A 23,998-nucleotide genomic window follows, 5' to 3' on the forward strand; every position below is an offset into this window, starting at 1 on the left:
GTAAATGTATGTGTGTGAATGTGTAGTGAAGTAAATACTGTCACTATGGTGTTAGCACCAGCCACTGTTCCAGGAGTGCCACTGAACCTCCCTAGGAGGCTCGAGAGAAACATAACAGGGAGCGGGGGAGCTCCTGACTTGATACAGAAAGGGGCGTGGCCGAGGGCGGGGTGAGGCCGCGGCCAAGGGAATAAAGGGGAGCCCTGCGAAGGATCGGGGCTCGTTTGTGGAGATTGTCCTGGGGTCTTTTCTCTCTTCGCTCTTCGGGTCGTCGTCGGTTGAGTCTTAGCTCGGGATCGTGGGTCAGACAGCGTGTGGTTAGAAAGGTTTAAAATAAATGTGTTGTCTCCAAGTTAGTGTGTGCGCCTCTGTGTATCACACACTACACTCGTGTCAGTGGTACTATATAGTTAGGTGATTGCTTAGTATAGCGATGCTGACAAGAAGAAAAATACTCAAGTCGTCTTTGGATGAAGAGAAAGACGACAGGGTGATCCCACAGATGGCCCCAGGTGCTGGAGCCCCAGTTATGGAGTGCAGGGAGCTCGCGTCGCCGCCACCACCAGGGAGTGAGCGTCGGTCCAAAGCCGACTGTTTGGGAGACCTCCTGGCCGCCATCGCGGCTCTGACCACCGTCCTACAACAAGAGGACGACGACGGGACGCCCAGGCTGCGTCCCAGAACCTCCACCGCGGCTGCTTCCCACGCGTGGGAAAATGGAGAGGCGCGCACTGCGCGGGAGGACGCCAGTTTTTCGAGCACGTGCGACACGGCTCTCGCCGAATCCGACCTCCCACCGACGGCGCTGTTTCCCGACCGCGAGCTAAAGAAACTACTCCCCTTCGTCCGGGAATTCACGGCGGTGGGCGGCGACTGGCAAGCGTTTCACCGCCGCTTCATCACTGCCTGCAGGCTCGCGGAGTGGACTGAGGAGGAGGCGCTGCGAGCGCTTCCCACGGTGCTCGATGACGAAGCTTTGGCGGCTCTCGACGCCATCCCCAACAAGGAGAAAGAAGACGACGCTGGCCCAAGCCCTGGCGCAGATCGGGGCGATTTTTGCTCCTCCCTCCGCCAAGCATCACAAGTTCACCACGCGTAAGCGGTAGGAGGCCGAGACGCCCCTCGCTTATCGCATGGCACTTCTGACGTACCCCGGGATGGACCAGGTGGGAGAGACTCCTTGGTTCTCGAGAAGATGCTGCTGGTGGCTGAGGAACTTCAAGTCGTTATACGAGCCATGGAGGACGATGATATATCTTCGCTCAAGGTTGCCCAATGTCTTTAAGCTCACCTTAACATCCGACGGTGTGCCGGCGTTGTTGCAAGCACCGGCCCTCTGCGGAGGAGGGAGCACCCGCAGGCGAACAATATCTGCAAGTGGGTGTTTCACATCCCGCTGCAAAGTGGAGGAGATTTGTGGAAAATCACATTCGATTGACGGGGCCGGTTCTTGTTTTCAAATCCCTAGCTGTACCCTGCCTGCTAGGGACGGATTTTCTAGGTAAGATGCCGCTTAAGATCCTTGTGGATCAGGGCTGCATCGAGTTACCGTCGGGCTGCCGAATAGCATTTGTATCATCGCCCACTCTATTCCACACGACAAACGTATCAGTCCTAGTGATGGCCAACCAAACTGTCCATATTTCCCTCAGCGCGCAGATGCTCCTTCCCTTACGGTTGAAGAAATAGCTCGACCGTGATTCGACCATAGATGGGATGTTGTTAGCCCCTTTCCAAGGCAGTTCGTGGCCAAAATTTGGTGTATGTGCAAACATTGGTGGCGAGCGATCGACAACCATTCATCCAGGTCTTGAATGTCGGTGTGTAATACAGGAAGGTTCCGTGCTGGCTCACGCATCACCCGCGTGCTGTCAGGGGGAAATCAAAGAGACTTTGGGTGTTGCTGCATCTGTGGGGTAGGGTGAAAATACGGTCCAGTGTGAGGACTGAGTCGTGGTTGGACGCGCTCTGTGCTGAGAGCAATTATTTATTAGTGTCACATAGGCTCCAGTTACGTGCACTTTTGAAGGAATTTTCCGACGTTTTTAGCAAAACGAAATTCGATATTGGCTGCACGCCTCTACTACACCACCCCATCGATACTGGAGACTCCACCCCCATTCGTCAAAACCCATATCGGTTGAGTCCCAAGGAGAAGGACCATGTGCGCCACGCGGTTGACGAGATGTTGGCCGCCGACATAATTTCTCCATGGGGGGCACCCATTGTGCTTGTTAACAAGCAGGACGGAAGCTTGAGGTTTTGCGGGGACTTCCGCAAACTCAACAAAGTCAGCGTGGCTGATGCGTACCCGCTCCCACGGATGGACGACTCGTTGGATGCTTTGTCGGGGGTGCGGTTTTTCTCCACACTTGATTTGCTTTCGGTTTTGGCAGTTGCCTTTGGATGACAGCTCTCGACCAAAAACCGCGTTTTGCACACCCCAAAGGGCTGTTTGAGTTCAACTGGCTTCTGATGGGACTTTACTCAGCCCTGGCCATGTTCCAGAGGCTGATGGAACTGGTGTTGGCAGGTCTGCAATATTTATGTGTATTAAGAAAATATAAATAGCACCCGTAAAAGTAACTAGAACGTCTTGAAAAGGCTGGCAAGAGCAGCAATGTTGCCTGCGTCCCCTGCAGGTCAACACAGGAGGTGGTTACGATGTATCATATGGCTTTACAAAGGCCTTTCAATATTTATAAAGATTAGACAGGATAAGAATAAGGTTTGCTTTAGATCATGTCAAATCTTAGTAGGCGCGGTGTGATATTATATAGATTACTTTGGAGGGCAAATCTCTGTACCAGGGTATCAACATTGCACATCGAACACATACAATAAAATATTACCCCTCATCTCTGACTAATCTGACTGGTGGAGAGCATCACAGCTTCATGAGCATATGCTGGTCCTAGTTCTATATCTCCTCATGAATCAGTATTTTCAATGTGCATTGCATAATTGACATAAACAACATCATATACATAGGTCAACAGATTAAACTACTCGACAAAACATGCATGGTGAGTTTAACACATAGCCTTTCGTGACCAACAGTATTCATAATAAAGGTTTTTGGGTTAGATCGCGTAAGTACTCGAATTGTAAATGTTATGGAATTACTCTCCAACACACCGGTGGGCTGAAGTAGTAACTAATTGGCACGTTGTTTACGTCACAAACCTTTACTGGCTGCGTCGGGTGGTGGAGGGTTACGACACATTTATACTTACACGATCTAACCCAAAAACCTGTATTATGAGATCATGGAGGCCTGAAGTTACCCAGAGTTTTATGTCTGCACGACTCTCTCCTAATCCACTGCTTTAGCATTCCCCCAAAAGCTTCCAAAATGAGCCGTAAAAATCATCACGGTAACACAATGTACAGGCACATACAGCCTTGATTTTACTGAAACACACATTCTCACATATGCTTATTATTTCATACCAAAGTATAATATTCTCAGATTTGTATTCTAATGTTTGTCCTCATGGTTTTACAGAGTTAGGTGTATTCTGTAATTTGTTTGGTATTTAAATCTTCTTTAATGCCGCTCCTTCTCTAGTGGTGTCAGATAAAGTGTAGCTTGATCTCAATTAGTTTTTATTATTTCGCCCCACTATCGGTGAACTATCTATTGACGCTTCTTGATATTGTATTATACTATGTTATAGTGGTGACACATCACTATACCGGTACATTCATCATTGTAATAACAGCATTACTAATTTGTTCGTTAATACTTTGTATTGTATTCATGTTTTGGCAATAGTCATCGCAAAATCCAGTAAGGTTCACGACAGTCATTTAAATAATTGTGAGTCGTAGAAACGCTGTAAAATGTAATTGTTTATAAATATCGATTATAGGGATAGGTCAAACTATAGAATCAACTTTTAATTTTAAACATGTGGAGCGATAACAATCCATTAATTAACCGCTTGTCTTCAGATAATGCAGTTTGTCGAGCTGGTAAAAGTGCTCATTTTCTAAAATGCAAAAATTTAATGAAAATAGGACAAAATGCAAATAAACTTTAATGTAAATGTAATTCAGTTTCATCAAATAAATGATGAACAGATTCAGATTCTATGAATATTCCATGCATATAAAGTAAAAATGGACCACAGTGTAAGTACTTTTCAAAATGTATGTAACATGTTTGAGGAGAATAACATTTCTCATTGATAAATAAACTGATTATAAAAAACACAATTATATCAATATCCCACTTTTATAGGGCGTTAACATAGCCATTGTTCATTGTTTAAATCAAACCACTAAACCATAATTGACGTTTTTTGGGTTAGATCGCGTAAATATCAATGTTTCGTTAAACCCACCACCACCTGACAATTCTTACGGTTTGCCACCTGACAATTCGTACAGTTTGTCACGTAAACAAAACATGACAATTAGTTACCAGTTCAGCACACCAGTGTGTTGGAGAGTAAGCCCACAACATTTATAATCCGAGTACAACGTTTTTCACTGGTAATTACAACCAGCCTCATCAGGCGACAGGCAGAATTGTTTATATTTAGATTTACGTGATCTAACCCAATAAACCTCTATTATGGATAATATCGTTCGCAAAATCCTACGTGTTAAACGAATCACTAAACAACTAAATTATACACATCTGCTCGTGACACGTAGTGCATCGCCTACTTAAAGATTGCACAGAACAAGCCTCACGACTGCTGCTCATCCCTGCTCCCCCCCAGTGTTGCCACAGCATTTGTCGAACAACAGGTAAGACTCAGCATACGGTTTTTCTAAACCTTGACTAAATTCCTTCCACGTACGAATGTGGTAAAAACTGCAACAGACCAAGCAATTGTGGAGCAATTCCTCCCATCTGCCAGTTAACTATTGTGTACAAATGCTAGGATTTTTCAGCACACCCAACATTTTTCAAAAAGTATTTCATCCTTAGTGCTTTGGCTAAGAGAGTATGTGCTGCATTTACAGAGTAGAAACTCGAGTGTCTGGAGAAAGCTCACGCAAACACAAGGAGAACAAAGACTGCCATGGCCGTAGATTCGATTTCCACTATGATGCCTGTATATTTGGAGTTTGCATGTCTTTCTATCCCCGTGGTCACGTGGATTTTTCTGAAAAAGAGCCAAAGAGCTTAGTGGGCCTTACCTTTTTTATGCTCGCTCCTTTAGTACTTCGTTGCACCACAACTAGTACTCAATTGGGATTGCACGCAGCAATCATCGCCCCCTGCTGGCAGACTAATGCCAGCTTGCTAGGTGATGAGGGGGGGGGGTCACCTTGTGCTACACAGGGACAAGCTGCGAGTGGGTGTTCCCCTTTCAACCATTTAAAATATGCGATGTAAGTATCTTATTGTGCGTAAAGCGCTCTGAGACACCTGACGTAAAGGGCGTGATATTAAAAGTGAATTATTATTAACTATGAGATGTAAATTATATATGTACATTGCAAGAGTTCTAATTATTTTGCTCTCCCATGTATATAACGCGGAAGTTATTAAGGGTTCTGTGCAAACAAACATTTGAGAATGGCATACAATTTGCCCTGTGAGCGTTTTAAATTAACGATCACACAAGTCAAGAGGCTTTGGCAGTAGACAGCTATTATAATTAGAGATACATTTACACAGCGACAGTGAGATAATGGGTCATTTTAATAAGACTTTCATGAGGAATGTGCACGTCTTTTGAGTAAAAGTTTGGTTAATAATGAACAAAATTGTCTCACATTGACACTAACAACGTGTGTGCAAAACGGAAGGGTGCCAAACACGGCACTACTCTCTATATAGACAGGCATATTTTCTAACAATTTGAAATTCAGCAATCCAATGACTTGCGCTGTCTTTGCTGTGATTTACATTTATGTTCTCATAGAGTCTCAGTAAAGTAGTAATAATAATAACAATATATTAATAATTTGAGTAAAATGGTATTCGTGACATTCTTATCGTGCAGGGCTATGATGGAGAAAGGCGATGTTTCACAGTACGTGGTGGTTTTACAGTCGGGGGCGATGTTGCCAAGAGAGGAGCTTATAAACTCGTTTTAGACTTGCACCGCCATGTATTTGCTGGACAGATTCAAAGGTCAATGGGTCGCCACGCTCACTGCTGGTGGGTGCTCCTCTCCTCGGACAGCCGTGAGTCAATGGTGGAAATTCAACAATCGCAAAGATCAGGCTCTCGATTAGAAAGGAAACAAACTGTTCACTCTTGATTTGAAGCTTTCGTGGTTGCTAAGGCAGTGCCTCAACTTTGGTGAGGCACTGCCTGACCAACACTCACTTAATCTGGAATGGTACATTCTACAAACAAAATGAAGGTACCCCTATGGGTTCTCCCTTATCACCAGTGGTAGTGAATGTTTTCATGGAGAAATTTGAAATAGATCTCATCCTGACAACCACCCTACGTCCTTCCCTGTGAAAGAGATACGTAGATGACACTTTCGTCATCTGGCCACATGGCCAGCCAGCACTGAACCAGTTTTTCAATCCCATCAATTCCATACACCCATCCATCAAATTCACCATGGAAGTGGAAAATGATGGAACGCTACCATTCCTCGATGTTTTGATCGAGAAGATTCCTGGTGGCTCGTTGGGACATTCCGTCTACAGGAAAGCCACCCACACGGATTCCTATCTAAAGCCTGACTCCCACCACCATCCGGCCCAGAAGAACTCTCTCATCAAAACACTACACTATCGGGCCCGCTGCATCTCCGACCAGCGCCACCCAGCCAGTGAGCTGGAGCACGTATGTAGTGGGTTCCAGGAAACTTGCTCTCTAAGGAGGTACAGCCTCCGGGCTAACGTGCCCTATCACTCGGGGTAATCTAGAGCCCTCTGGCTAAGGGTGGCCTAGGGGAGACTGACTGACCCGACCCAGCCAAGATACGGGTCCTGACCACTGGTCTGTACTCGGGCCCGGCCCTTACAAGGACGTCGGGTACCGGTGGCTCAGGGTCCTAGCCTAGCTGGTCTTCAGTCTTTGTCTTCGTAGCACTGCCTCGAGCCGACCTGAGAGCCGCCTTTCATACACATCCTGGGGACTCTCCGCCCCCGGTACCGCCCCCTTTCTGGAACCTTCCAGGGGATCCTGGAAAGGCCCCCCCAGCCCCTCACCTGGGGTCGTGGAGGGGAACCCGGCCTGTCTATGGTCCGGTTCTCTCTCTCTATCCCCTTGTGCAGACTGGCACCCTCTACATACCCCTGGCCGTAACTGCAGGTAAGTGAACATTGGCGGTGTGTGCATACGTATTTCCGACGCTACACATACACCAAGCCCTCAAGATTAATGGATACTCAGACTGCACAATCTGCAAAACTGTATCGCCAACCATTGGGAGACAACCATCTGAGGACCCAATCAAAATCATCACCTTGCCATACATAGCAGGTGTTACCAAAAATATTTCCAAAATCTTAAACAAACACAAGATCCAGGTCAGATTCAATACAGTACACAATATCCGTGATTTGATCCCATCTGTGAAGGATGTCATTCCTGACATGCAATACCCTGGTGTCTACAAACTAAGTTGTGTCTGGGGAAACGAAAACAAGGCAGATTTGATACATGGCAGAACCAATACCTCTGCAGTGGCTGATCATTGTTATAACGCAGTGGGCTCATACGATATTGTTTCGGGCTATCTTCAAAGATTTGTCCGTGAAGCCATCCAGATATATAAACAGAGATAATTTCAACCGAGAAGATGGGTATAAGCTGAACAATCATTGGAAGAACGTTATTAACCAAGCAAAGTCGTAACTTGCTGTGGTGCTTCCATTCTTCCCTGCCGTTTGGCTGTTATCTCCGAATCTGTGAGTTGCATTGCCATGTTGGGTGCCTCTGCATTAACGGGCTGGGGTCTCACTACATGGCCATTTCTGCTCCTTTAGCCTCGATTTATCGATGGTTCTGGCTGTGTGATGGGCTTTGTGTCTCACTGACACGACCACCATTACGGTGGTTCACTTGCGTAGACGCGCTTGCCTCACAGCGCAGTTGGCAGCGCCGCAGCTTGTGTTACACATAGACATGACATTAACTTGCTAATCCCCCTAATCTCCCTGCCTAATCTCTCCCATCAACATAGTTCTAATCTCCCATTAACACTGCTGTGGTGCGCATATGCAACAATTTTCTTACGCGGCGACGGAAGTTAATTTCATGCTAATCTCTCTCCCTAATCCTGCCCATTAACACAACTGACGTGCTTGTGTCCGGGGATGAAATTCCTTTCCAGCGAATTAAAGCCATCGCCACATGAATAACCTCTTGTTGTAACAGCGCTCTCGCTGGTTCAGCAGTTCCACTGCGCAGATTATATTTTTCCTCCTGAGGACGACCCCCTTGTGTTGCGATCGAAACGTCGTGATTTTTTAAAATATATATATTTTTCTACCTACGTGACTTTACCAAAACTGTTAACGTTACACTAAGTGGTACTCATTTACTGATTCCGTGAAGATGATGTGCAGAGTTGACCTCTGGCTTTAATTTACACTCAAATCATTCCAGTTCTGAATATAACGCTCTGCCACAGCGACACCTGGCTAAATTATTGGATAAACCAAAATTACAAATGTGTTCTGTATCATTGGAAGCATTTGCAGTTACTCATTTTGAATCCAAAATTAATTAGAGTTGTTCGTAACAATCCTAAAGTTTCAATGTGAACATTATTGCATTCTGTTATAGCCTCGTATGCATTGACTCTCATTAAGAACTCCAGTTTCCACCTACATGCAGAGCATGCATTAAGGAATTAGCCAAATGTCACCTTTGCAAGACCATCATAAATAAGAAAAAAATACATCCCATAAAAAGCAGCACAATATGTATGTGAGCTCTTTATGCTGAGTTTGAGTGTGGCCCGCTTGCCTGTGTTTGACCCATTAGCAGGGTTTACCCAGGAAATCAATTTAAATGAACACACAATAGTATTTCAATTGAGGACGAAAAATAATGCATATACATGAATTTTCGAATGCTCTCCAACATGCATTTGTCGTTGGAAGTATATATATATACTTTTAGAGACTATACGCAGGTTAAAGACGTCATGTTGATTGTTAAGAAGGGTCACGTAGCTTGGACAAGATATTTCGCTGGAAGTAATGATGCTGATGGTTAAGATTATTGACAGAGTGGCAGCCGAAAAAATAATAATATAATATATACATGTTGCTGTTGCTGGAACATTGCGTTTCTCTTTACCTGTCAATACGACAATAAAAATGTGAGGTTTTACTGCAGTATATTTTTCTTCCCGGGCATTTATCTCATCTCTGCATTCATTCAGAGCTCCTCATGATTGACTAAACACTAAGCTGTCGGTTAGATTTGCTTGATGCCTAGAATTTTTTTGTTAAATAAAAAGCACGCTGAGAATGTCTGTGAGTGTCACAGTGGACTTCAATCTGCAACATTTTTCAGTATGCATTCATTATGCCAACCCCCAGTGATATTATGCAACAGCCCTCCAAGGATTATTACGCCTCATTACAATGTACATTCTCAAGCAGAACAGAACAAACTCTTTGAACTTTTATTCTTTGATATTAAGCCATGCAGAAAATTCATAAACATTACGTGGAAAATACATGAACGTGTTGCTAAATAAAATAAATGCGCCTTCTTGATATATATGAATGAATATTAATACAAATTATGAAATGCTGCTTAAGGCTGTCATATGAGTTACAAGACGTTAGATTTCAACTCCAACAATCGGAAGAAAATGAATGCACTTCAAAGTGCAATCAACAAAATGGAACAAATCATATCATCCCAAAATATCAAAAGCATGTGTGTTCAATATTTCAGCAGCATGTACATTTATAGCAGCTGTTTTTTTCTTTCTTCCAATCTCCTTTAGAAGAAATGCACACTATTTGATAATCTATTGGCAGTGGATGGAAAAGCTAATGCAAGCTTGATGGGCTTCATACGGCTGCAGCGTGAGACAACGTGTGATGTTTCTCGTACCGTCATAATTATCAGTAGATTGCCTCCGTGTTGACTGAGGCTATTTGACTCTTGAATATCCCCACGCATTAAAAGTATTTCCACAATCGAGCATCAGGCAATGCTTGTTTCCATTTAACACGTAGGCTTTCGCGACCAATATTATCCATAACACTGGTCAACACACTTTTTATGGCATAAGGTATTCCAACGGTTTTAAGGTAATTTTGGGGCGCTTATTCCAAATCTGGCATCAGTTTTTGTCTATCACATCAGGTTTTTGAGATATAAAATATTGCATTTTCAATAAAAACAGCAAATTTATGCTCATATACGAATAGCTAAACAGACATCCATACAAAAATAAGATAAGATACAATATACAATAATAATGAAACAAACATTTAATGAGCCGTAACACAAAGTTGTGAGAGTGACTGCATATCAATGTGAGTGAATGCATATTACCATGTAAGAATTGAATTGTGAAGATAAGAAACATATGTACAAAAAGGTCATTCACAATAGTGATGTTACATCTGCATAAACGACCTCGTCTTTGACGATCTCCGATGTACAGCTTGTGGAATGTCTCTCATCAAGGACCAGCAGTAATCTGCCATCATGTTTGAGTCCCATCGGCCTTGGTAACGTTCTTCCATAACTTTAATGTCTTTATGAAAGCGTTCACCTTACTCTTCGCTCACGTGACCCATGTTCTCTGGAAACTGGGCCAAGTGACTATGTAAGTAGTGAACCTTGATGCTCATTCTACATCCAAGTGCTTGTAAACTCAAGAGCAGCTCCTCCACAATCTCTCGATAGTTGTCCACTTTCCTGTTCCCAAGGAAATTCCGCACCACATCAGAGAATGCATTCCAAGCTCTAGCCTCTGCCGCAGTCATTGCTGTAACAAAGTGTGGATCCCTGATGAGTGTTCTTATTTGAATGCCATCAAATATTCCTGCCTTTTTCTTCTCGGCACTGAGACTTGATAAGGTTGAACATATACTGTATAGTTGAAGCAGACTCCAGTGTGATCAAGAGCTTTGACGAATTGCTTCATTAACCCAAGTTTTATGTGCAGTGGGGGAAATACAATTTTATTCCTATCAACCAGAGGCTAATTCTTGATGTTCTTGTCACCAGGAGTCAAACTGATTCTTGGTGGCCAGTTCTTTTTAACCCAGTGTTCTAATGTAGCCTTACTGTCCCAGTAGCACAGGAAACAAGAATATTTGGTGTGACCTCCTTGCTGACCCAGCAGAAAATTAACCATTTTCAAATCAACACAAATTAGCCATCCATGAACATGGTATTCCAATCTATCCAGAACAATCTTGATGTTGGCATACTCTTCATTCATTTTTACAGAGTGTTCTATTGGGATTGAACCATATATATTTCTGTTGTGAAGTAACACACATTTCAAACTCCTTTTACTACTGTCAATAAAAGGTCTCCATTCACTTGAATCATATGCGGGCAGTCCCAAATTGAGAAGAAGCCCTTCAACATCATTACAATAAACAAGTTGACCATCTGAATGGAAGTACTTTCGCAGTGCTGCTTCTCTGTTACGATAAAAGTAGACACTAGTGCTAGGTCTGAGTAGTCCTTTCTCTTGCAGCCTGGAAGCCAACAATTCAGCAGACTGCTTTGGCAAATACAAATCTCTTACAAGATCATTCAATTCAGGCTGACTAAACAGAGACATTTTATCACAATCTGCATCAGATGGCGTATATTCGATCTGAGCATCATCATCTGTAGAAGCAGGTAAGCTGAGGGATTCAACATCAATCTCTGGTAGCTCAGTAAATACAGGCACAGGTATTTCCTCACAGTGCTCAACTGGTCGTCTGGCAGATGGGATATCTGGGTATTGTAAGTGTTGTTTGTTTTTCTTATTGAAACCTTTTACATTGACAAGGCAGAAGTAGCAGTTATCCAAATAGTTTGTAGGTTCTCTCCAAACCATTGGCACACCAAACTTCAGCTTAGCATTCTTTCCTTTAGACCATGATCACAAAGTTTCAACACAGGTTTTACACACTTTGTGAGGGGCCCAATTGTTGTCTTGGTCTCCAAGTCGTGCTTTAAAGTAGGCAAGATAAACCTTCCTGACAAAGGTATTGATGTTGCGCCTTTGATCCTGCAAAGTGAAGCTGCCACAGATGGAGCAGAAGATATCTGGGTCTCATTACTGCATTTCCTTCTTTCGGATGTTGTAGCCATTGTTAGATCACGCCCTGCAGAAGAAAAATATTAAATAAATGTGGATATCTACATAAAATGATATTATAAACACACTATCCTAAAAATACAACACCATATTTTAACATTAAAGCAGTCACTGACTCGCAACAACTTGCAATCATAAGTGATAGAGTTAATTTCGGGTAAAATCAATGAAAATGGGGTATGCCGATAGCATAAAAGTGAAATGTGATAGAGCAAACCTGAGATCAGATTTGGAATCGGCACCCTGAAATTAGTCTAAAACAGCTGCAAAAGTCCAGGTCAGAAATTATTTTTTTGTTGACCAGTGTAATAGAGTCATCTTCTTAGTTCTTTCAGTAAAGTCACGTAGAAGGGAAGTAATAGAATAATAAAAATAAAACATAATAAAATAATTCTCACGACGTTTCGGCCACAACGCAAGCAGCCGTCTTCAGGTGGAGAACAGGTCTGTCAAGTAGACAGAGTCTGAATGGCACGCTCCAGGCTTGGAGCGACTATTTATGCTGGGATGGAGGGGCGAAGAGCGTCTTGACAAAATAATTTGCATATCAAGAGGAATTTAGCATATTTATGGGAAATGCAGATATGCGATTAGTACTACTTGTGAAATGCGTAGGAGGTTTGGCGAGGGGTTTAAAGTCATTATGCCCATGCATTATGCAGGATTAGCAGTATCAAAGGGAGGGAGTAAGGTTAGAATTAATAAAGGGAAGGAATATTAATAATATGGCGCCGCAGCAACTAATATGCTTATTGACTATACCTTGTCATATTACACTGTTTTATTCTACCCACTCAACTGTATAGCACACTGCTATATATTCACTATGAAATTACGATACTATATATTACCTTATACATTGTATTAAACATTACACTTTAATACTATTTATTATCATACAATATGCTATACACTATATCATTGACCGTCGCGTGAAAGGTACTAAGAGGAAGCAACGAAATATGTCAATGGTAGAATGGTGATAGAAAGCTTGCAGCGGAGCAAAGAATCCATTCCCTGCGGAGAATACAGGATTTATAGTCAATGTCAGTGAGTGGAACGCGGTCTGAAAGTCACCGTAAACGTGGACACAATCAGTTAAGATCCAAAATGGTGTATTACGTCCTTCCAATGATTGCTAAGCCGGAATCTATCTTCTCGGTTGAAATTGTCTCTGTGTTTATATATGTGGATCGCCTCATGAACGAATCTCTCATGGTAGCCAGATGGCTTGCAGAGAACCTCTGTCTTGGAGAAGTCAATATCATGTGAACCCACTGATTTGTAACAGTGATCTGCCACGGCTGAAGTGTTTGTCCTACCGTGTTTCAAGTCTGCTTTATGTTCACGGATGTGGTCCAAGACATGTCGTTTGGTTTCTCCAATGTAACTGCTACCACAGAGGCAACTTAGTTTGTAGACGCCACGGTACTGTATGTCTGGAACCACATCTTTTACAGACAGGACCAGATCACAGATTTTATGTACTGCGTTGAATCGGACCTGGATCTTGTGTTTAATCAGGATTTTGGAGATCTTTTTTGTGACCCCAGTAATTTAGGGTAATGTGATGGTCTTGAGAGGCTCCTCAAAAGGATCCTTCTTGATGGTTGGAGTGATGGCTTTGAGAGGCTCCTGTTGAGGAGCCTCTCAAGACCATCACCTTACCCTACATTGCTGGGGTCACAAAAAAGATCTCCAAAATCCTGATTAAACAAAATATCCAGGTCCGATTCAACACAGTACATAAAATCCGTAATCTGGTCCCGTCTGTAAAAGATGTGGTTCCAGACATAAAGTACCCTGGCGTCTACAAACTAAGTTGCCTCTGTGGTAGCAGTTACATTGGAGAAACCAAACGACATGTCTCGGACCGCATCCGTGAACATAAAGCAGACTTGAAACACGGTAGGACAAACACCTCAGCCGTGGCAGATCACTGTTACAATTCAGTGGGTTCACATGATATTGACTTCTCCAAGACAGAGGTTCTCTGCAAGCCATCTGGCTACCATGAGAGATTCGTTCATGAGGCGATCCACATATACAAACACAGAGACAATTTCAACCGAGAATATGGATTCCGGCTTAGCAATCATTGGAAGGACGTAATAAACCATTTCGGATCTTAACTGATTGTGTCCACGTTTACGGTGACTTTCAGACCGCGTTCCACTCACTGACATTGACTATATATCCTGTATTCTCCGCAGGGAATGGATTCTTTGCTCCACTGCAAGTTTCCTATCACCATTCTACCATTGACATATTTCGTTGCTTCCTCTTAGTACCTTTCACGCGACGGTCAATGGTATAGTGTATAGCATATTGTATAATAAATAGTATTAAAGTGTAATGTTTAATACAATGTATAAGGTAATATATAGTATCGTAATTGTATAGTGAATATATAGCAGTGTGCTATACAGTTGAGTGGGTAGAATAAAACAGTGTAATATGACAAGGTATAGTCAATAAGCATATTAGTTGCTGCGGCGCCATATTATTAACATTCCTTCCCTTTATTAATTATAACCATACTCCCTACCTTTGATACTGCTAATCCTGTATAATGCATGGGCATAATGACTTTAAACCCCTCGGTAAACCTCCTACGCATTTCACAAGTAGTACTAATCGCATATCTGCATTTCCCATAAATATGCTAAATTCCTCTTGATATGCAAATTATTTTGTCAAGACGTTCTTCGCGCCTCCATCTCAGCATAAATAGTCGCTCCAAGCCTGGAGCTCTGTCTACTTGACAGACCTGTTCTCCACCTGAAGACGGCTGCTTGCGTTGTGGCCGAAACGTCGTGAGAATTATTTTATTATGTTTTATTTTCATTATTTTATTACTTCCCTTCTACGTGACTTTACCGAAAGAACCAAGAAGATGAATCCCTGCAGTCACGAAAGCTTTAAATCGAAACAGTGTAATAGAGGTTTCTCTGGGTTAGATCGCGTAAATATAAATGCGCCGGGAAACCCGCCACCACCCGACACAGCCAATTAGTAAGTTTGTCACATAAACGAAACGTGTCAATTCATTACTAGTTCAGCACACTGGTGTGTTGGAGAGTAAACCAACATTTCCAATTTGAGTACGACATTTCGCCGGTAATTACAACCAGCCTCATTAGGCAACAGCCAGAGTTGTGGAGAAATCCTCCTGTTTGGTTTAAAAATACACATTTACGTGATCTAATTTTAAAAAAAAAACCTCTTATGGACTCATTTCCGCTGTCAGCCCAAATCCAGTGCTTGCAAAAGGAAACGCATTTGGGAGGGACCAATCTTTCGATAGGACAACTTTTATTGAATTATTTACACAATAGTGGCACTCATTTACAGGGATAAACTCGGGAGAGATGAGTGAGCCCTGACCAGGATTCAAAATTAAAACCTTCGAACTGCACCTCGTGTGCTCTGCCACAGTGCCACCGAGCTATATTATTACAGTAATAATAAGTCACATTTCTGCTAAACTTATTTTTTAAACCACTCTTTAAGTCTCCAAAACAACACATACAAAGATTCTGAACAGACTATTGGGGCAAGTGCCGTTAGAGAGCACCTCTGAAGGCCGACACGGCACACGAGGGGGTGGGTGGCCAGCACCACGTCTGGCCACATTTGACTCCGCAGTGGAGATGTTTACACACAGAACCAGGTACTAATTTGAGGCTGAGTCGACCTAGGGGAGGCCCAAGGACGGTAAAAACACTTGTCACTGGTGTTGGCCGTGAGCAGGATTCAAATTCTATTCGCCTGGTTCGCAGCGCAGCGCGCTAACCACGACACTACCACTCCCCCTAGGCTCCCACGCACACATTCAGCAACATCCTTCATGTCTAGTTCATCAAATAATCATGAACTTATATCTTAGTTTCATCTTAAACTGCTCATGGCAAAATACCATTAAAACACTGCAGACATGAAGATATATTTTATATTGTTTTTACATACTACCATATTGTGCATGTGCTCCTTTTATCGTACGTGTGGCACATGTGCTTGTGAGAGCATAACTGCAGTCGCGATCATGCGTTCTAGCCGTGCATTTCTCCTCATCGTTTGTCAACATACAGAGACCTTGAAATTGGCTTAAAATGATTGCTGTGCTACATTTTTTACGTCACATTATCAGCCGTCGTTTGGTGTCACATTTGGAGTAGTAGACTGTCTACAGTTATAATTTAGTAGTTGAGCTGTCATGTTTCATTATCATCATCATCGGCGATCACTCGGGGTCGAATACGATTGTCCTTCTGGTGGGTCCTGTTTTTGGATCTTCAGATGGTTGTGAAGAGGCCGATCCGAGAGCTGCAGACTCTGCTGCAGTTTGGGCAAGAGTTGCGTGATGGTGGGGTGGACGATGGTTGAACCTTCCAGTGGTAAGCCTCTCCTTGCGTTGTTGCCGCTTGTCCTCTGCGCCACGGCGGATATCTTTTTCGTAGAGTGCGACCCCCTCATGGAAAGTCTTCTGCCATGTGGTTCTGTCCTGTGCGATGTCCTCCCAGTTGGTGGTGTTGATGTGGCACTTCTTGAGGTCGGTCCTGATGTTGTCCTTGTGAGCGCTTCTTCTGTCCTCCGGGAGTCCGCTGTCCTGCGTTTAGCTGGGAGTAGATGACCTGTTTCGGGAGGCGGGAGTTGAGCATTCTAACAACGTGGCCAGTCCATCTGAGCTGGTGTTGGGTTATGGTAGTGGTAATGCTGTTAATGTTTGCCTCTTCCACGACACTCGTGTTTGTATATGACTTAATATGAAGATTTCATCACGTAAGCTTATTCCAACCAGGTTATTGTCAACCTAAGTACGTCTCGCTGCACTCCACACTGGGTTTTAAGCCTGAGAAGTGAAAGTTCTGTGCCCATCGTGCTGCGGATTTGCGCCCCCTCTGCTCCCCCTTCACACAAGCAGCACTGCACACGGGGTGCGTGGGTTGGCGGAATTATTTCAATACAACAATTCCTCAACAACCGCGGGGGTTACGTTCCTGAATATTCGCAGCGGTTGGCAATACTCAGGTCTTATGGGAAATAGGGGATTAGGCCAACCGCGGCCGCGGTCGTTCTCACCAAAGCTTACCTGAGTTACCATGTTACCATGTTCCTTTGCTCAACACAAATAAAATGCACAATAGCATCATAACAAAAAAAACTATGCATGGGGAAGTGAGCGGTTGTGGGTTGCTGGGACATCATTCGGGAAATCAAAGGGAACACAAACGGCATCCACTCTTACCCTGCGATCGTTTTTGAACAAAGCCAAAGAGCCAGTCGCCCTTGATGATGGCCGTGGCAGTAGCGGTAATAATATTAGAGAGATGAGACAATATTTCCGCAGTGAAGTCAATTCCATCGATGTAAATCTTTCCATACATTTTTGCTTTTAATATGGAAAGTGGCCATGTGTCCATTTAACTACAAAGCGTTATCCTAACATCGTGTTTTCTTCATTTCTGCAGCTCGGCTGCTGTTGCTGTTGCTGCACCTTCATTCTCGAGTCTATTCAAGACTCCCAATGCCTCCAGACCAAAGATCCACTGTTAGCTCTGCCAAGGTCGACTCAGGCCAATGTGAGCAGCTGATAGAGCAAACACTGCGAGCAAAATAAATTGCACTGAGGGAAATTGCTGCCCCATCCCTCCAGATTTTCAGGTCCAAACAAATAGGTCCATTTAGCAAATCCTGTGCCTACAGCCGTTCAGCACTTACGGCTACATTAGTGTGTTGGGTGTATATACTCTTTCAAATGCTGCTGGTACAAGACACACGAGTCTCAAGGGCAAAGCACAATTAACAATGGCCTGTGATGGCATTTAAATGAGGGTTCAGAGTTCATGTGGGATGGCCCTCCATAGCAGGCGTTTTTCACCTACTATTATCGCAAAGGTCTACAGTGTTCAGTCCATAATATAGTGTTACACTTAAATAGGGAGATAACCTCATTAAGGTTGTAATTGTATATTCGTACATTCAGATTGTAGAAGGAAATGCCAGTGACGTTGCTAAAACAGTAATGCTGTAATTTGTATTCCGTCTGCATGAACAAAAACAAATGTAACTTGGCGCCATTTCAAATGTGACACCATTGTCACGGAATGGCAGCAAATGTCAATCATCACGTGCTCTTAATCACATTGCTATGCAGAACCACAATCTTTGTCAACCGCACATTGGTCGGCGCTGCTGATTCATTTTGAATGCGTATTATGTCTTAGTTCTACGCTTATGCATTGCACGAAATCTTCATTTGAAGCTTTCGTGACTGCAGGAATCCATACTCTTTGGTTCTTTCGGTAAAGTCACGTGACTTTCCCGAAAGAACCAAAGAGTATTGCACGAAATGTATTTCATGCTATCTTGAGGATTGTCGGGAATAATAACATAATCTCGATTAGGGTCTGTTTCACAACCAGTAAAATTATTAAACATTCGGATCACCGGCCTAACTGAGCATGGGTTTTTTTCCTGCAGTGTTTGTGCCCTGCCTAAGCGAATGCTGCTTGAAATCATTGGCGCAAACGGTGAAGTAGCTGAATGCTAATTAATGTTTCTCCTTGGTGAGGGAACCAACGCTCATCTATTGTCTCTATGCATGACGTTGTACGTTGGTCGCGTGTGGCTGTGTAACCAGGGGTTGTGGCACGTGCCAGGATTACGTTGGTAACAACACCCATTAAGGTAACAAAATAACAACAATTTATGTCTATGTGGAGAATATAAATAACACAATAAATAAGCACACGTGCCTTCTTCGCGTATCTTTCTCTCTCGATAAAACAAATCTGAGTCTTTTTTAGGAATGTATCCCATCAGCCACATGACCTTTTGGGAGTACATAATTTCAAAGATAGGGCAATGTGCCTGTTTAGAGCAGTACAGCAAGTATTTTGAACTAAAATTTGGAAGTATGTTGGCCTAAACATTAAACTAACCTAAATCTTGACTTAAAGCTTTCGTGACTGCAGAAATTAATATTATATCTACGTGACTTTACCGAAAGACCTAAAGAATATTAAAGTAACCTATTTTTATATATATATACAGAATATCAAAGTTGCTGAATAGAGGCCCTATTCCTGTAATGGGGAATGGCAACAGTAAAGAAAGAGTAAGAGGGCTCTCATCTTTTAGCACGGGTAATGCGTGAGCATTGATTTAATAGATAGCAGTTTGGAGAGTGGTGCAAATGCCCCTGTACTGGGCTGTTCTGCAATGTGTTGTCCTCAGGAGGAAGAAATCTACAGTTCACCATTCACTGTGCACCAACTATTTCCTTGCCCTAAAATTGTATGAAATAAGGTATCATTGCCATCGCGATGAGAAACGTGACGAGGTGTAACGTGAAACTTGAGAGGTCTGCAGCAAGGATAGTGAAGAGAGTCGGGGTGAGCTTGTGCATACAGATGAAAGGAGGTCCAAACCTGATTGGTAAATTAAGGAAATCGGATGTAGAATGGAGATGTGGAGTTTGTGAGAGCCAGGGCCATGGTAATAGCCACGTAAGAAGTTGTTTTACACGCGGTGGTGGTCACCTCGGGTTAAAACACAGGACCACGGGGTTGCTGCTTCCCTGGGCTCCAATTAATTATGGCCCCGAACTAGGGTCATCGTCACCTCCCTGTGCTTGACCCAGACAGTCTTGAAAATTGACACCTGTGTTCGGGTGACAGGAATTGATTCGTACCGAGATCTGGTACCGGTGTTGCTGTGTTGAACTTTATGAAGTAAACCCGCACAGTTTTGATAATAAACCTAGGCTGACTGAGAAATATGTCCGGGTCTGCTCTACAGTGGGAAAGGTGGCAACCCGAAGTAAAACTATTTGAATTTCGATTTAAAGCTTTCGTGACTGCAGGGATTCATCTTCTTGGTTCTTTCGGTAAAGTCACGTAGAAGGGAAGTAATACAATTATAAAAATAAAACATAATAAAACAATTCTCACGACGTTTCGGCTACAACGCAAGCAGCCGTCTTCAGGTGGAGAACAGGTCTGTCAAGTAGACAGAGTCTGAATGGCACGCTCCAGGCTTGGAGCGACTATTTATGCTGGGATGGAGGGGCGAAGAGCGTCTTGACAAAATAATTTGCATATCAAGAGGAATTTAGCATATTTATGGGAAATGCGTAGGAGGTGGGCGGGGGGGTTTCAAAGTCATATTATGCCCATGCATTATGCAGGATCAGCAGCACCAAAGGGAGGGGGGGGTAGCATTAACAAATGGAGGGCATGTTAATAGTATGTAGAAGCAATGAAACATGTGAATGGGAAAACGGTGGCAGGAGATCCGCAGCGGAGCAAATAATGCATTCCCTGTGGAGAACACAAGATACACAGTTAATGCCAGTGAGTGGACTGCGGTCTGAAAGTCACCATAAACGTGAACAACAATCAGTTAAGATCCGAAGTGGTTTATTACGTCCTTCCAATGATTGCTGAGCCAGAATCCATCTTCTCGGTTGAAATTGTCTCTGTGTTTGTATATGTGGATTGCCTCATGAACGAATCTCTCATGGTAGCCAGATGGCTTGCAGAGAACCTCTGTCTTGGAGAAGTCAATGTCATGTGAACCCACTGAATTCTAACAGTGATCTGCCACGGCTGAGGTGTTTGTCCTACCGTGTTTCAGGTCAGCTTTATGTTCACGGATGCGGTCCGAGACATGTCGTTTGGTTTCTCCAATGTAACTGCTACCACATAGGCAACTTAGTTTGTAGACGCCAGGGTACTGTATGTCTGGAACCACGCCTTTTACAGACGGAACCAGATCACGGATTTTATGTACTGTGTTGAATCGTACCTGAATCTTGTGTTTAATCAGGATTTTGGAGATCTTTTTTGTGACCCCAGCAATGTAGGGTAAGGTGATGGTTTTGAAAGGCTCCTCAGCAGGATCCTTCTTGAAGGTTGGAGTGATGGCCTTGCGGATTGTGTAGTCGGAGTAACCATTCGCATTAAGAGCTTGGCGTACGTGTTTGAGTTCACTGGCAATGTGTGTAGCCGAAACGTCGTGAGAATTGTTTTATTATGTTTTATTTTTATTATTTTATTACTTCCCTTCTACGTGACTTTACCGAAAGAACCAAGAAGATAAAACTATTTGATGAATTGTCATGATTCAGGGTGACAATACGATTACATTATTAAATATCGTATCTTGATTATTTAATATCATTTGGATTGTTTATTGTTGGGTGTTTTTCTGTTTCTATCGTACATTTTTATTCTCTCCATGAACCTAAATGTAACATTGGAAATTAGTGGAAATTCGCTAAACTCCTGAATACACGGCCATGAAAATGCCCTCACTTCTATGAATCACGCCGCTGCTTTCCACGAGTGAAACGTTATCAATAGACAGTGACTGGTTTCATGCTTTCAAAGCCCAAGCTTGGCTATGGCCAGAGCTACCCACTTCATGTATCGATCCGTACGGCTCCATCTGGCAGAACGTTTACGTTGCATCCCCTTGAGTATCGGGGCACCACCACCACAAGACAATCCTGCCGTGATCCCAGCCTGGTACACGATCACGTGTCCCCCCAATGTCGCTTCTGCCCATCATAGCCTTAATTCGTAATATGTTATAGTCCAGCTGGGATTCCCGTGTAGATTAACCAACCATCGCGTAGATAATTAACATTCTTGAGCACGTATTAAGCGATGTAAAACCCTTTTTTTTCCATTTCATTACAATTGGTTAGCCGCAACAGTTCGAGTGCCCTCTGTTGTGTTTCATGCCTCAAATCGTGGAGCAACATTAACGAGCAGCGGCGAGCGGCCGTGATGATGGGCAGTCATTGATTCCGTGCCCTGTGCTCGGCAGGAGGAGGCAGCAGGCAGCCCGCCCTCCTCCGCCCCCCACAACTCATCAAAGCCGCCAAGCGTGAAATGTTTCGCTGCCACCATTAATCCTCAATCAATTACAACGGTTACATTTCGGTGGGAATCTGGGCCTGCAGCACCACCTACAGAGTAAAAACATTAATTGACTCACCTCCATGTCAATAGGAACCTACATCGTGTTTTCCCTGAGCCACTTAGGCCACCTATATTATAATGTTTTGTCACTGAAATGTTATTTTGTGTGTGTAAATGTATAATTTTTCTTTTGTCGTGTTTTCAAAATTGTTTCCAAATTTGTGTGAGCAAATTAGATTTTGGTGGCTTGGGAAAGCCTTAATTTAGCAGGAGATCTGTTGATGATGCTGATGGAGTATTAAACGCCAATAAATGATAATAAATTATTGTATAAATAAAATGTGTTTTCTATGCTTCTATCAGTTACAGCCGACAATGGTTATATACGCCTGCATATATGCAATGAAATGTGTAATGTTACACAATATACCTTCTACTACTGTATTCACAAGAAGGTAAATTGTACCTCTAGGTGAACATTTTAATGTGGTATTGTAGATGTCAAAATTATATTTATATCAGATATATGATTTGCATATGGTTTTCAAATAGGAGTAACACCAATTGCCCACGCGTGTGCAAATGCTAATATTGATATGTCTAGCTGAAGCACCGTACCGTATATTTTGGATATCATGAAGTTCGTGACACGAAGGTCAATGCTTTTGCACAATTGTGACTCTAAAGCAGCATAAGCCAATGTATGTTTTCATATTTTGCAATCTTAAATTTTGGAATATTAAATTGTGTGTTTGTGTTTTCTTATATATACTACATATAGCCCATTATGGCCAACCCCATTTTAGTTATAGCCCTGTTGATTAGAAGAAGCCAAGTCTTTTCAATTACGGTAGAGAGTAGAATAATGAGGTAGGGATGAGTAAATGCTTTTTAAATCTTATTATATTTCAATAGACTGTGGCAGCTGTCTTCCTAGATTAAACAACCTTTAAGCTAACATTTATTTTTGACCACCGGATTAATTTTCCTATAGAACATTAACAATGACGCACACTTCAATCATTCTTCCTGCCAGAGTGGCACTGGCTAAAATTTACGTGTATCATCATTCCGTGAGATTTCATTTTCACGTTGGATGCATGCTGTTTCAAAAATGCACAGCATACATATATGTTTTACAAATAGTAAAATAAATTACAAAAAGCATTCATAAATTGACCAGTAGTTGAGTAGCGTTTTCTCTTGCCAGGTGCATTGTGCTTATCAAGGCCGTGAGTTCAAATCCCGGTTGGGGAATGACTCAATCATTACGCAGTGGCTCATTGCATTTATATCAACGTGGTGAAACGTCAGTAGTTGTCCAATGGAGAGAATGCTCCACGTAATATTAATTTGGAAATGTTCGCCATTTGGCTCAAGGCCACCAGAAGGCTACTGCTCCGTGCACATTTTGTTTGATATTACACGTGAACCTCATTCGAAGCCATGGTATCCAAGTCACTCCTTGCTAAAGCATGTCATCAAGTAATGAGATAGTGAATATGTTTCCGGAGTGTACCCAGTAATACACTTTAGGCATGGATTCTGGAACCGATTTTATGGCCCACTTTGGAAACCACCTGTGAAAGATTGATAACCAACATTAAGCCTATACATGTGGGAATATGCTACAATAGCTTTTGGTCTTGCTTACAGTTTGTCATTATTTTGTATGCATATAAATCAGACTTAGATGTTCTTTATAACGTAATCGTATTTGAATCCCGGAGCAAAAATATTCAGTTGTGATGCACATTTACTTGTATTCTTATCATCACTAATGACCCTCATCATCATCAGCCATGTTGTATCCACTGCTGGATGGAGAGC

The sequence above is a fragment of the Lampetra planeri genome, chromosome 19 (assembly GCF_965212315.1).
Source record: "Lampetra planeri chromosome 19, kcLamPlan1.2.h2, whole genome shotgun sequence".
Lineage (NCBI taxonomy): Eukaryota > Metazoa > Chordata > Hyperoartia > Petromyzontiformes > Petromyzontidae > Lampetra > Lampetra planeri.